The following is a 13,480-nucleotide window of genomic DNA, read 5'->3' as shown; positions in this document are numbered from 1 at the left end:
AAAACAGGAAAGATCTCAGATTAATAATTTAAGTTTCTACCTCAACTAGTAAGAAAAAGAAGATCAAAATAAAGCCAAACACGCAGATAGATGGAAATAATAAAATATTGGCAGAAACCATGGCTAGCCTTTGTCCAATAGTGTAGATACTAGCTGGGATGCTCATATTCCGTGTTGGAGTGCCTGTTTGGTACCGGGCTTCCTGCTAATGCAGACCTAGGAAAGCAGCTGTGATGGCTCAAGTGACTGGGTTCCTGCCACCCAAGTGGGAATCCTGGATTGAGTTCCTGGCTCCTGATTTTAACCCCAGCCTAGCCCTGGCCATTGTGATGTCTAGGGGAATGAACCAGTGGATGGGAGCATTTCCCCTCCCCCCTCCCTCTCTAAGGAGCAGAAAGAAATGAAATTGAAAACAGAAAAAAAAATCAATGAAACAAAAAGCTGGTTCTTGGGAAAAAAATCAATACAATTGATAAACATCTAACAAAACTGACACGTACAAAAACAGAAGAGACACAAATTGTCAATATCAGGAATGAAAGAAAAGATATCACCACAGAGCCTGAAGTCATTGGAAAGATAACAACATCATGCTCCTACACTTGACAAGTTAGGGGAAATGGAGTAGTTTCTCAAAACCCACAAATTGGCAAATAGCAATCAAGAAAAAACAGTTAACATAAATACTGCTATAACCCTTAAAGAAGCTAAATTTGTAATTTAAAGCTCCCCCAAAAAAACCCACCGGCCCAGATGAATTTACTGGAGAATTTTGCAAAACATTTAAATTAACAGCAATTTTATTCAATCTCTTCCAGAAAATAGATGAGGAAACAATAATTCCCAACTCATTCCATGAGGCCCGCGTTTTAGTGACGCCAGAAGTATAAAATGACAGTAGAAAGCCACAAAACTACAGGTCTACATAACTCATGAACATAGAAACAAAAATCCTCAACAAAATATTACCAAATCTCATCAAGTAATGTGTACAAATAATTATATGCCATACTCATTCTACATATACAAAACTTGTTCCACACTCAAAATCAGTCATCAGTCAACAAAGATGTCATCTGATTATATCAATAGAAATAAAAAATTGAAAATCCACCACCTTTCATGAAAAAACTCAATAAGTTGCAAACAGGAATGACAATGACAAAGAGCATTTGTAAGGCACTTACAGCTAGTATCATATTTACTGGTAAATGACTTCTTTCTCTCACCCTAAGATCAGGCACAAAGTAAGGCTGTTCATTCTGACTACTTGTATTTGCCAGAGTATAGGAAGTTTTAGTGCAATGGGCAAGAAAAAAACACTAAAAAGGATAATGATCAGAAAAGGAAAAATAAAATTTCATCTCTGCTTGCAAATGACATTTTGTCTGTGCAGAAAATTCCACTGAGTGTACACATACACAAAATTTCTAGAACTGAGAAGGGAGTTCAGTAAAGTTGCTGGATATAAAAGCAGCACATTTTATTTGTTAACAGTGGATATGTGGAAACCTGAATTAAAAGCAGAATACAATTTTCAGTAACTTCAAGGTGACTGCAAATACTATTCCAGGTTTGCACTTAACAAAATATTTGTGAGATCTATATAGTAAAAGAAATACTCAAGTATATACTTAACACATTTACAGGATCTGTGTGCCAAAAATTACAAAATGCTGAAAAAAGATATCAAGAAACCTAATAAATGGATATTTCAATATGTGGTTTAGAAGACTTAGCGAAGATGTCAGTTCTTCCCAAATTGCTATATAGGTTTAATGCAATTCCAATCAAAATTCCAGCAAGATTCTTTGTAGACACAAATAAACTTCCTCTAAAATTTATCTGGAAAATCATATGCCCTAGAATGGCCAAGACAATTTTTTTTTTTTTAATGATTTATTTATTTTGCTGGTTCACTCCCCCAAATGGCTGCAATGGCCAGGGCTGGGTCAGGCCAAGGCCAGGAGCTAAAACTCCATCCAGGTCTCCCACGTGGGTGGCAGGGGCTCAAGTACTTCTGCTGCTTTCCCAGGAGTATTAACAGGGAGCTCAATTGGAAGTGGACCGGCTGAAACTAGAACTGGTGCCCAAGAGATGCCAGTGTCACAGGTGGCAGCTCAACCCACTATGGCACAATGCTGACCAAGCCAAGACAATCTTGAAAAAGAATTGTAAAAGCAGAAAAAAAAATCACTCCACCCAATAGTAAGGCTTATTATTTTTTTAAAGTATGTAAATGAACATTTACTTAGCATGAGAAATAAATCACAATGAGTTACAAATTTGAAAGGTCGAAAACACCATAAAACATCACAAAAATGTTTTAAAAACAGTATTTCTATTAATTAACTTCCTGGCATACTTCTATAATATGTTTTCCCTACAGTTTTTAATTGCTTCCTCTTTAATTGCTTTCCTTATGAGGATTGTTTTGTTATATTTTCTATGGTAAGAAATGAAAGGCAATTGTATTAGAGCTTATTATTTAGCCACAGTAATCAAGAGTGTGTTATTGGTAGAGAAATAGATGTGTAGATCAATTGAACAGAATAGAAAACCCAGAAATAGACCCGCAGAAATACACCCCATTCAGTTTTGACTAAGATATAGAAGTGATTCAAGGGGAAAAGAATAGCTTTCTCAGCAAACAATGCTTTAACAATTAGACATCCATAGGCAAAAATTTAAAAAAGAACCTTTTGTTAAATCTCATACCTAATAGAAAAAAATAACTCAAAATGAATCGTGGAGTTAAATATGAAATATAAAACTGTAGCATAAGCATTTATAATGAAAACGGGTGAAAAAGTCTTTGTGATATAGACAAAGACTTCTTAGACTTCCCACAAAAATACAACCAATAAAATGAAAAAAAAAAAAAAACTGGTAAATTGAACCTCATCCAAATGACCAGATTTTGCTCTGTGTAACACCCTGTTAGGAAGCGGAAAAGACAAGCTACAGACTGGAACGAAATGTTTGCAAACCACATATTTGACTCAGAGGACTAGTATCTAGAATACATAGAGAACTCTCAAAACTCAACAATAAAAACAGATAGTCCAATTAGAAAGTGAGCGAAACACATGAAGAGATATTTCACAAAAAGATGATAAAAAAAAAAACACATGAGAAGATGTTCAGCAACATTAGCCATGAGGGAAATGCAAACTGAAACCATCAAGAACTACCATTCTGCGCCTATCGGGATGGCTAAAATAAAGACTAGCAGGAACACCACATGCTGATGAGTAGGCATTACTGGATTACTCACATGGGGCTGTGGGGTGGTACAGCCAATCAGGAGAACAACCGTGTGAACATGCAGCTGCCGTGCAACTCAGCAACTGCATGCTTAGGAAGGGCGCAAAGTTTCCAAAGAAACGGGAATTTACATTCACACAAAATCCTGTAAATGAACTTTTGTAGAAGCTTTATACATAATAATCCAATTCTGTAAGCAACCCAGATATTCTTCAACAGGAGAATGGGTTAAACAAATTGCAATACACCCATAGCGTGGAATATTGTGCAAAAACAAAAAGGAATGAAGTACCGATACACACAATAACTTGAATTGAATTTGGGAGAATTATGCTGGGGGACATAATGCGAGGTCAAAAGGTTCTAAGTTGTTAGAGTCCATTTATGTAACATTTTGAGATGACAAAATTGAGAAATGGAGGACAGATTAGAGGTTGTAAAAGGTTAAAGACAGGACAAGGTAGAAAAGGGGGAGGTGGCAGTGACAACAGAGGATCTTTGTGGTGATAGAAAGTTCTGTATCTCGACTGTAGTGGCGGCCACAGAAACATAAGGATGTGATAAAATTGCCTAGAAATAAACAGACATACACACATACACACACTCAAATGGGTACAAGCAAAACTGGGAATATATGAAAGTCGGTGGTTTATATCATGTCAATATGCTGGTTGTCATATTGTACTGCAGTTTTGCATGACAGTACCATTGCAAGAAAGCAGGTGAAGAGAGATCTCTATATTGCTTCTATAACTGCGTATGAGTCGAAATTAAAATTACCTCAAAATCAAAATCAGAAAGCCTGCAAACCAGAGCTTTCTCCCCACTTCTGCCCTCCAGCCCCTTTGTTCACAAATATTACCAGCATGTGGAAGTCCTTGTCTTTGGAGCATGGGTAGCAAAGCTCATCTCGATTTCTTCCCTGAGCGCCTCAGCGAAGATAAAGTAATTGACTGGAGGTGCTGAAAGAACGTTGAGAGAGCAACTTTACTTGCTTTGGCCTCGGTTTTCCTCATCCATAAAATGGAGAGTTAGTATTGGAAGGAAGAAAAACAAGAATCTTATAGAGACCCTATTCTACCAAAGCCTCTTTCATGTGCCCTGTCAGAAATCCCAATCCTAAGCGTTGTATTCTGAGTCTCCGTGGGCTGCAAGAAGAAGCAGGCTGAGGGGCGCGTCTACGACACAGCTCGGCTGGAGTCCCAGCCCAAAGTCCAGGTTCTTTTCATTAGCGCTTGCTGTCTGGCAGCCTATGGGACTTCCTGACCCGGAGTCATGTGAGGCCTGTCCTGGTGAAAGGTGAGTGAGGCAGAGAGGACTGGATCCTGGGAGTGGGGCAGCCGGGGAAGGGTGCTGCTCAATCCCACCAAGCAGAAGCAGGAAAGCTCCCGAGACAGCTGCTCCCTTCCCCCTATCAGACGTCCGTTCCCTACCTTTGGCTGCAGAACAACCCTAGGACAACCCTGACGGCTGAGCGCACTCGCTCTGGGGGGCATCAGCAGCTGTGGGCCAGGGAGACACGAGTAGGAAGCCTGGATGAAAACACCTAGGGCAGGAAGGCTGGCTGCGGGAGCCAGAGCTGAGCGATGGGATGCGAAGGAAGTGTTGCGGCAGGTGGGGAGCCCACAGGGCCCGGTAGAGACGGACCCTCTGCTAACCTCCCGCAATCTCCTTGGTGCTGTCCTCCCAAACTCTCCAGCCTCAATGCTGAAAGGCAAGGCGCTTCAGCGATTTAAGCCCTAAACTGGGGATCAGTGTGCACATGGACTTGACCTCCTGGGGCTTCTTCTAAGACTTTGGATAAGCCAACAAGCCATGCTCCCCCCACCCCTTTCTGAGGTTCAATGTCTTTGTCCATAAACTGAGGCAGCCCTCTCTTGGTCAAGTTTAGCTCTAGACTGCCTGAACCCACCACTGCTCACAAGCATTCTTGCAACACAAGTCCTCGTCTGATTTCATTTTTCTTTCAAGGCTGTTTATTGCCTAACAAAATGTACTTAGTGGTAAATTCGTGACTGTGATGTTAAGTGTAGGCTGCAAAACCAGAGGCGGCACAGAGGCAGAAGAGGGAGGGCCGTGCGGAGGGCTGGGCAGCCTGGAATTCACAGGGGCGGCTCATAAACACGGGCGGGCACCATTCTTTATTTATGCACATCCTGTGCCCTGTCTGGGTTCCGCGTGGTCTCCACTTCTTGTTAGCTTTTCAGCTGCACACCAGGCCCCAGCTGGCAGTGGCTAATTGCAATCAGCAGGTGAGAAATGTAGGTTCTCCGAAAAGGAATTATCTCCAGCGCTGGGAACCATTCTGGGAAATGTAACAGACCTGGGAAGAGAGGGGGAGATGTTTAAAACCTGAACTTCTGTGAAAAGCATTAATTGAAAAAGACAGCACCGCGCACCAGGAACCCATGACTCGCTCGCCTGAAAATATAATGAAGCCAGTTCGTGTGGAAGGGGAGAGCCGTCTCTCCCCGTCTCTGCACGAGCAGCCGCTGCTCCTGCTCACACGCTCGGCCCGCCCTCTGTTTCCAAGAGACCCAGAGAGCACAAAGGTTTGCTCTTGGAGTTTCATCTTTTACCTTTACGTTTTTTTTTTTTTTCTGCGTGAGTAAAATGGTTTCACCAAGCGAAGGACTTTTTCTTTGTATTTTAAAAGAGAGACTTCGTGTAATGGACTGTGAAGCTGAGTGACTTGAGGAAGCAAGTTCAAAATTGGTTCAGGATCCCTCGAGGTCACGGAACACCCAGGGGTCCGTTCAGTCTTGCGCCAAGGGAGGGGTAGGATGTGGACGCAGCCAGAGACCCTAAAGGGCTGCTGAGTTTCTTGGGGAAGTAAACCTTGGGGCCAGGATCCAAGTCCTGGGGTGCTTGAACCCCAGGCTGTTCTCCGCAGCTCCGGTCCAGAGCACCTGGTGACAGGAGAGAGACCTGGGTGGCCTTCCTGGAAGCCGCACAGCCTGGCCCTAGAAACAGCAGTCCACCTGTGCACCTACAGAATCAACTTCTCCCTGTGTGTTATCAGGAAAGGGAGCGCGAAGCGTACCGGAGGGGTGATTTGAATTTCATTTTCTCAATATGTTCCCCTGTGGGGAACGCTGCGTGGTATGCATGCTGATGCAAAGAAAATTGTCTCTGCTCGCTGGGGTTTAAGGCCAGTCGGGCAGCTCCCATTGCACGGGGCTGTGGGGTGCCCTGCAAACTGCCTGGGGGGGATGTCACACAACCTAGGGGGACTGGCCCAGCAACCTTTATGGAGAAGCTGTGTGATTCGGGCAGGCCCCAGAACCCCTGTGGACCACCGTGTCCTCGGCTACAAAATGAGCGAATTGCACGCCACGACCCTTCACCTCCTGTCGCCTCTCAGATTCCATAAAAGGCAAGTGATAAGATGCGGCTTCCAACACAAAAGGTTCGCTCCTCAAAATAAACCTTGCCTGGGGTTTGGGGGAGGGTGGCTGGCTTTGTTTTCCCTTCCTCTTGGTTGTTTGCAGGACAAAGGGGGAAGGAGAGGTTAGGCTCCCGAACTGAGCTCTCAAGGCAGCGGGGTCCCCAGTGGGAGGTCACATTAAGGACAGATACTAGGAGGAGGCTGCCGAGTGGGCGTGCACCTGCCAGCTCAGCCCCCTCCCCCAGCTCCCCAGCCACCCCAGGGGCCACAGGAATGTCAGAGGAGGGATTATCGTCTCTGGGGGAGGAGATAAAGGGGCCTGGAGACCTTCAGCCTTGGAGCCAAATGCTGGGCTTCGTGATCAAAAGACAAATAACCAGCAGTTCCCACCAGGTCTCTCAAATCTGCTGAGCGGCGCCAATGTTTCCTTTTTATAAACAAGCTTACCTGAAGCCGGGGAAGGAAACCAGACCCTGAAATCCCGTGCCGTTTTTGGAGAAGCTGCTGTGGACAGCTTCTCCAACGCCTTTCTCGCATCTCTCAGAAATAAGATGTCCAAGTTGAAATGAACACTGCACAGCAAACGAACAACATCAGCCTGGCCCTTCGCGCCAGCTTCCCCACCCTGACATGGGGAAGAATTCGAATATGAGAAGATTTCGAATTAGAAGCCGCTGTAAGGATCAGGCCGGTGAGCAGAGAGAGGCACTTGCTTGAGGCCTCCTTGCTGCAAACATGAGCAAAGACATGAAGCCATGAGCCCGAGCCCTACCACGGGGCCCTCTGATACTAAAAGGACTCAGTGAGTGCATATGCCCTGAGGTAGGTGACACAGTGGCAGAGCCAAAATGCACCATGCGAGCCAGTGGAGCTGCAACAGAGAGACAGAGGGTGTTTATGTAGGTCCCGAGTACAGTAGAGAACCACACAGCGTTGTATCAACCTGCTCTGCTGGGCTAGCATCTCATTATCTGCTTCCAAGGATGTGGGACTCCCTGGTTTTCCATTAACTAACATCTAGTCTCTGATATGGACCCGTTTAATTATTAAGCAATTAAGGGTAATGCCCCCAACCCCAATGACTCCCTGGATGACCTGCTTTTGAATGCCAGCAGTTCTAAGGACTAGTCAAGCTTCAGACTTCAAGTAACAACGGTGGGGTGGAAGGCCACAAGAAGACTGGGAGCTGCTGAATTCTCCCCACTCACTGGGAAGTGCTGGGGACCTAAGACCATGGAGTCTTCCAGAGGGCTCCTGCCTGCATCATCCTAGCAGCGCTCCCAGTGCCGCACCTGGGGACTGTAGGCATCTTAGCTTCACAGCACAGGGGACTCCCTTCTTTATTCCCCCACCCCACCATGCACAGTGACTCACTCAAAGTTTGCATGTTCTTCTCCAGCCACCTTTTCCCGTGTAGAAAGTGCAGAAACTGGGGCTGGTGCTATGGCGTAGTGGGTAAAGCCGCTGCCTGCAGTGCTGGCATCCTATATGGGCACTGGTTCGAGTCCCGGCTGCTCCACTTACGACCCAGCTCTCTGCTATGGCCTGGGAAGGCAGTGAAGGATGGCCCAAGTCCTTGGACCCCTGCACCCGCATGGGAGACCTGGAGGAAGCTCCTGGCTCCTGATTTCAAATCGGCCCAGCTCCAGCTGTTGCGGCCATCTGGGGAGTGAACCAGCAGATGGAAAACCTCTCTCTCTCTCTCTCTCTCTCTCTCTCTCTGACTCTGCGTCTCCCTCTCTGTAACTCTGCCTTTCAAGTAAGTAAGTAAATAAATAAACAAATAAACAAGAAAGTGCCAAAGCTTCTGGAGAGAATGAACTACATTGTGGACACATCTGATTTTGTTCAGAATCTTTTGCACAAGCTCAGAGGACTGATTTTTGTTCGTATTGTCGTGCCTATGTGCTCAAATGCCCTGGCTCAAAGAGCAATGCAAGCTGCATCTACCCCGTAGAATGGGAGCTGGGGCTTGGAGGCTGAGCGGGGCGCTCTGCTGATGAGTTCTTGCCTAAGTACCCTGAAGATTTCCTCGGCCAGAACCTCCCCCATTGGCCTTTCAGCATTTTTCAACGCTGAAACATTGAGCCATGTAGATAGAGCCTCTAAGGAAAGGTGACACCAGAGGTAGGAAGCCTGTGGTCGCGGAGGGACCTGGGCTCTGCGGCAAGGCTGTGTGACCAGTTCGGCTGGGGTTTGCTCAGAGAAGCAGAAAGCACTACAAGGCTGCAGAACGAGCGCTTTATGACCCACCCCACCCCCACCCTACGACCACCACCACAGTTGTGGGAGCTGTGTATGCAGTCTGTGCCCATCTCTTGGTCCAAAGTCTTGAGACTTAAGACAGAAGAAGACTGGGAAGAAGAGCTGGACATGAAATGCAGGAGAAGCAGCACAAACTAGAGCCCACCTGGACAGGCAGGAAATACGTGTTTCTAACCATCTTCAACTTCACAGATGCAGGCAACCTGCAGGCTAGGCTGTTCCTCCCCACCCCCCTCCACCACCGTGAAACTACACACACACCAACAAAACACAAAGCAAGCTCACAGACTGGTCACCACAGCACCCACTAGAGCTCCTCTTGACTGTCAGAGCTTAGGAATAGCTATTCATCCCCTTCCATTTGCAAATCACACTCAGATTTCTGACCCAATCAGAAAGGGGGAAAGGAAGAGAACAGTGCAGAATGTGGTTTTCAGCTCGGTTACTGTCGTGAACCGCCGCAGCGACTCCGCCCTCGGATCTATTTCCTCACTTGCAACACCTGGAGTTGGCCTGAAGGAACCTGTTGCGCGTGTCCCCCTTACAGGGGCAGGTTTTTTTTTTTTTTCCTGTCTCCTTGGCAAGCCAGCGAGGAGGACAGCACCTTGTGCCAGGTCAACCTGTCTTGCGTACTGAGGTGCCAAGACAGCCCAGATGCTGTTGCAACACTGGGAGTCTCCACATCTGGAATCACTCCAGCGTCATAGCCTTAATCCTCTGAGAAGCACCATGCCTGAACTAGGTCAGTAGGAGATAGACGTTATCAGCTGTCCTCCTAGGAGGGAAACCTTACAGCTAGCATGCTGCTGGCCTGACCTCCGTCAGCTAGTGAGGTGGTGGTAGCGGGTGGCAAAGGCCCCATTTCTACTGAAAAGTAGAAATGAGGTTGCCAGAAGAGTTTTAGGCTGCCCCCAGTTCAATAAAGCATCTGGGCCCAAACATTGTCTCAAGCTGTTCACCTGCCAGATGATTACAGAAACGGAAGCACAGCCTAATGACAATATTTCTGAGCAAATGATGTGGAGAATGTTCTGCAGAACACACACCCTTTGCAGATTCTGCTCTTTGGTACCCTAGAGAGAGAAAAGAGGAAAAGCCCGAGCCTACACAAGGAAGACAATGAGATGTAAAAGCAGAAAAGCAAATGGGAGAAAATGAAAATGTATAGCAAGTAAGAGAAAGACTCTCATTTATGACAAAGAAGACATGGAAAGTGAAAAGAATATAAATTTATATTTATTAAATAAAAGTTAAAAAAAAGATTTAAAAAAAAGAAGAAGAAAAGAATGTGGCTGTGAGACAGAGCCTGATCGTGGGCCTCGGTTTTCTGGTGGTGGAAGAGAGGCGGCACTTGCACATCTCCTCTGAAACCCCAGAAGCATAAGAGAACAGCAACACACTCCAAGTCCGGTTACAGGATCCCGTGTCAGTATGTGCGAAACGCAAAGAAAGGAAACCGTCAGAGGGAATGCCTTCATTCAGGGTACTTCTTGAAAGAAAGGATTTCCATTCACTGGGGGACGGAAGTGATGCAACCCTGAATGAGCATGCAGTCCTGGGATCCCACCCTCTGGACTCTCCCCCTGAGATATAGATGTATGACTGGGGCAAGAGGGTGTCCCACCTGGAGTAAGGTCGTTCAGACCCTAGTCAGGAGTCCCCAGGGTGCAGAGACAGGGCAGCTGGAGGGGCTGGCATGGCTGTGAGGGCCTGGGCTGTGGAGCTTAGAGTGGGGCAGTGAGAGATGAACTGAATTCAAGGTTCTTTAATCTTCAAAAGATCAGAAATTCACGTTTCGAAACTCAGTGCTAATGTAGTTATTGAATCAGTATTCTTGCCAAGTTCTCGTGTTCCTAGTGGTTCCGTGTCAACATGAGTCATAGTTGCCACCACTCTGCTGGCACCAAAGTTCCATTTGGACCTCCTGGGAACGGGAGTGACCTGAATTAGAATTAAGTCTGTAATATCTTTGTCTAGGGCAGGAGCTAGCAAGCTTTTTTTAAATTTTTTTCCTGGTAGGGCTAGATATCAAATATATTAGGCTGTGTCGGTTGTACAGTCTTTGTTGCAGCTCTTCAACTCTGCCATTATGGTGTGGAAGCAGCGCCAGTCAACACATAAATGGATGAAGGTGACTATGTTCCAATAAAACTTTATTTGCCAAAACAGGCACAGGATAGATTGCAGAAAAGAGCCAGGAGCAGTAAAAAAAAAAAAAAAAAAAAAAAAAGACAGCTCTTGGTTGGGGGTGAACCCTTGGATGAGCATGAGACCACGTAGAGAACACACAGCACCAGAAGCCAAGGGAATCAGATTCCAGAACCTTCTCTGCCCTCTCCAGGCCTGTCACAACATCTTTCTGACCTCCGCTTCCTGTCCTGCGAAACACAGAGCTTGGACAAAAAGCTCTGCTGTTTTGCCTTTCTTCCCAATCCCAGCCTCACAAAGCCTTCAAAATGCAAAGCCACACAGGGACAAAGACGCAGCGCGCTGCGGAGGAGTCGCTGTGGTAATGAGCAGAGGTGGGGATTTCGGCTGCCCCTGCTATGTCTCTCCACCGAGGACAGATCCCTATCTCTTTCCTACAGCGCCTTATGCTGAAGACATATCTGAGCTTGTGCTTAAATAAACAATTTAATCAGCAGCCCAAAGTTTCCTTTTATCACCCAATCTCCCAGCTAGACTGAATAATTATTTTCCATCTTCTAACCGCTGGCCTGTTAAGTATCAGTGGAAGCAAACAGAATACCAGGCATTGTTGAACGCCATCGCAGCCCCAGTCTTTCACTAACGCAATTCCCATGGTGGCTGGTTTTTTCAAAGACCTTGCAGCTAAACATGGCTCTCAGAATGATTGTGCTGGGGAGAAGTACTTTGTAGCGTGGGAGGGGGGAAGGGCTTTTTCATCTAGCGTGGCTGCTGTCAGCATTCTGGTCATTAACAAAGAAAAGCATATAGGGCTCCGATCACAAGCAATAGAGAGGATGTGAGGGGTCTTCAAAAAGTTCGCGGAAATGCACAGAGTGTGAAAACCCTATGCATGGGTTTCAACGTGTTTTCACATCAAAACGAGTTTATCCCTCTTAAGCCCATATTTCCAGGAATTTTTTTGAAACGCCCCCTTACTTCTTAGACTTTCTGTGATGATCAATGCACCTGGACTCTCTCAGCCTTACTTCTCCACTTGTCCAATAGGGGAAATGGTCACCCTACGAGGCTGTGCGGGAGAATCAATCAGATAACAAGGAAACGAGTCTAACCCAGCAAGCAGCGCCAAGTGGGTGCTCTCTAAACAGAAGTTGCCTTGATAATATCGGGACAGAAAACACTCAATTCTTACACAAGTGAGGTCACTCTAATGGAGTACGAGAATTGCGAACCTTAAAAGAAAAAGAGAGAGATGCTTTTTCTGCTCTTTATCAACCTCCTCATGGTATCTGCCTCCCACAGAGGCGCTCCCCTGCCAATAGGCTTATGGCTGGTGTAGACAGTATTTATATTTGAGAACAGGCACCACGGACCTCACCCCTTGGCTGCCGTCCTGCCTCTCAAGCAGCATGGAATTACAGAAGTAGATAAGAGCCAGGATAACTCGGGGCTCTAGTCGTCTGGGTACTCTGACATGCCATCCATTGAGTCACAGATTGCTTTTGGCAGGTGGATGATGGAAACACCCTTCCTGTCACCATGGCCCTTCCCAAATCCACTCCCTCTTCTGGCCTCCCTGCACGCCCATGTCCCTCGCACACAGCCCAGAGAAGGGACTGGTCAACCTCATAACCAAGGCATTTTTTGGCCCAGGCCTTGCTGGCTCTCTGTAGGCACACAGTGAGTCATGGGAAGCCCTGCGCTATCTTCTGGCTGCTCTGTGGGACCTGAGCCTTGGCCTGTTCCAAAGACCCAGACCTGCTCCGGACTCCACCCTGCTTAAGAGCCAAGCCGAGCAGAACAAAGTTCAAACACTTCTGCCAGCTCTAGAAGGCCTGTCCCAAGCTGGCTCCAGCCTCCTCTTGGAAACCTCCCCTTCAGGCCTTTGACCTTGCTGTTCTCTCTTGCTTTGCACACCTCCCTCATCTGCTTGTCCAACTTCCGCTCATGTTTAACTACCAGCTCAAATGCCACCTTATCACTGACACTCCTACTGCAGGTGGTACCAGTCACCTCCTGTTCTATATTCCTGTTGTAACTCGTATCTATTCTAGTACTCTTCAAATGTACTTCAGACACTTGCTGATAGTTTGGCCATAACCTCAATAAGGACACGAGCTACAATTTATTCATCTTGGTATTAGCAACACCCAACATACTCCCTGACATGTGGTAGTAGATGTGCAGTAGACTTTGCTAATGGAGTAGAATGAGTTGAGATAAAGAATTCTCTGTGTCTGGTAGGGGTGGTGTAGCTGATGCAGGCAAGGCATGAGAAATCCGGAGGCACCATCAAGGGAATATACTCATATTTCTTTATTAATGGTTTTTAATTTTTCCTGGACTTGCCTTTGGAGAATTACCCACCCTTTCCTGCCACCCCCCTATTCCTACCAAATCAATAACAATCTC

At 46.3% G+C, this 13,480-nt stretch overlaps 1 long non-coding RNA gene across 1 annotated transcript in view; it reads right to left on the bottom strand.

Moving 5' to 3' along the window:
• Positions 1–782: 782 nt before the first annotated feature.
• The window catches only part of LOC103351789 (uncharacterized), a 185,226-nt gene continuing 172,528 nt past the window's right edge, over positions 783–13,480 (bottom strand). Inside the window, exon 9 of the long non-coding RNA XR_011385624.2 lies at positions 783–5,590. This is a non-coding gene — a long non-coding RNA (uncharacterized LOC103351789). The remainder of the gene's footprint in view (positions 5,591–13,480) is intronic.

Source organism: Oryctolagus cuniculus, chromosome X (assembly GCF_051225735.1).
Source record: "Oryctolagus cuniculus isolate XC-2025 breed Fujian yellow rabbit chromosome X, ASM5122573v1, whole genome shotgun sequence".
NCBI lineage: Eukaryota > Metazoa > Chordata > Mammalia > Lagomorpha > Leporidae > Oryctolagus > Oryctolagus cuniculus.
This window is presented reverse-complemented; position numbering and strand designations above follow the sequence as displayed.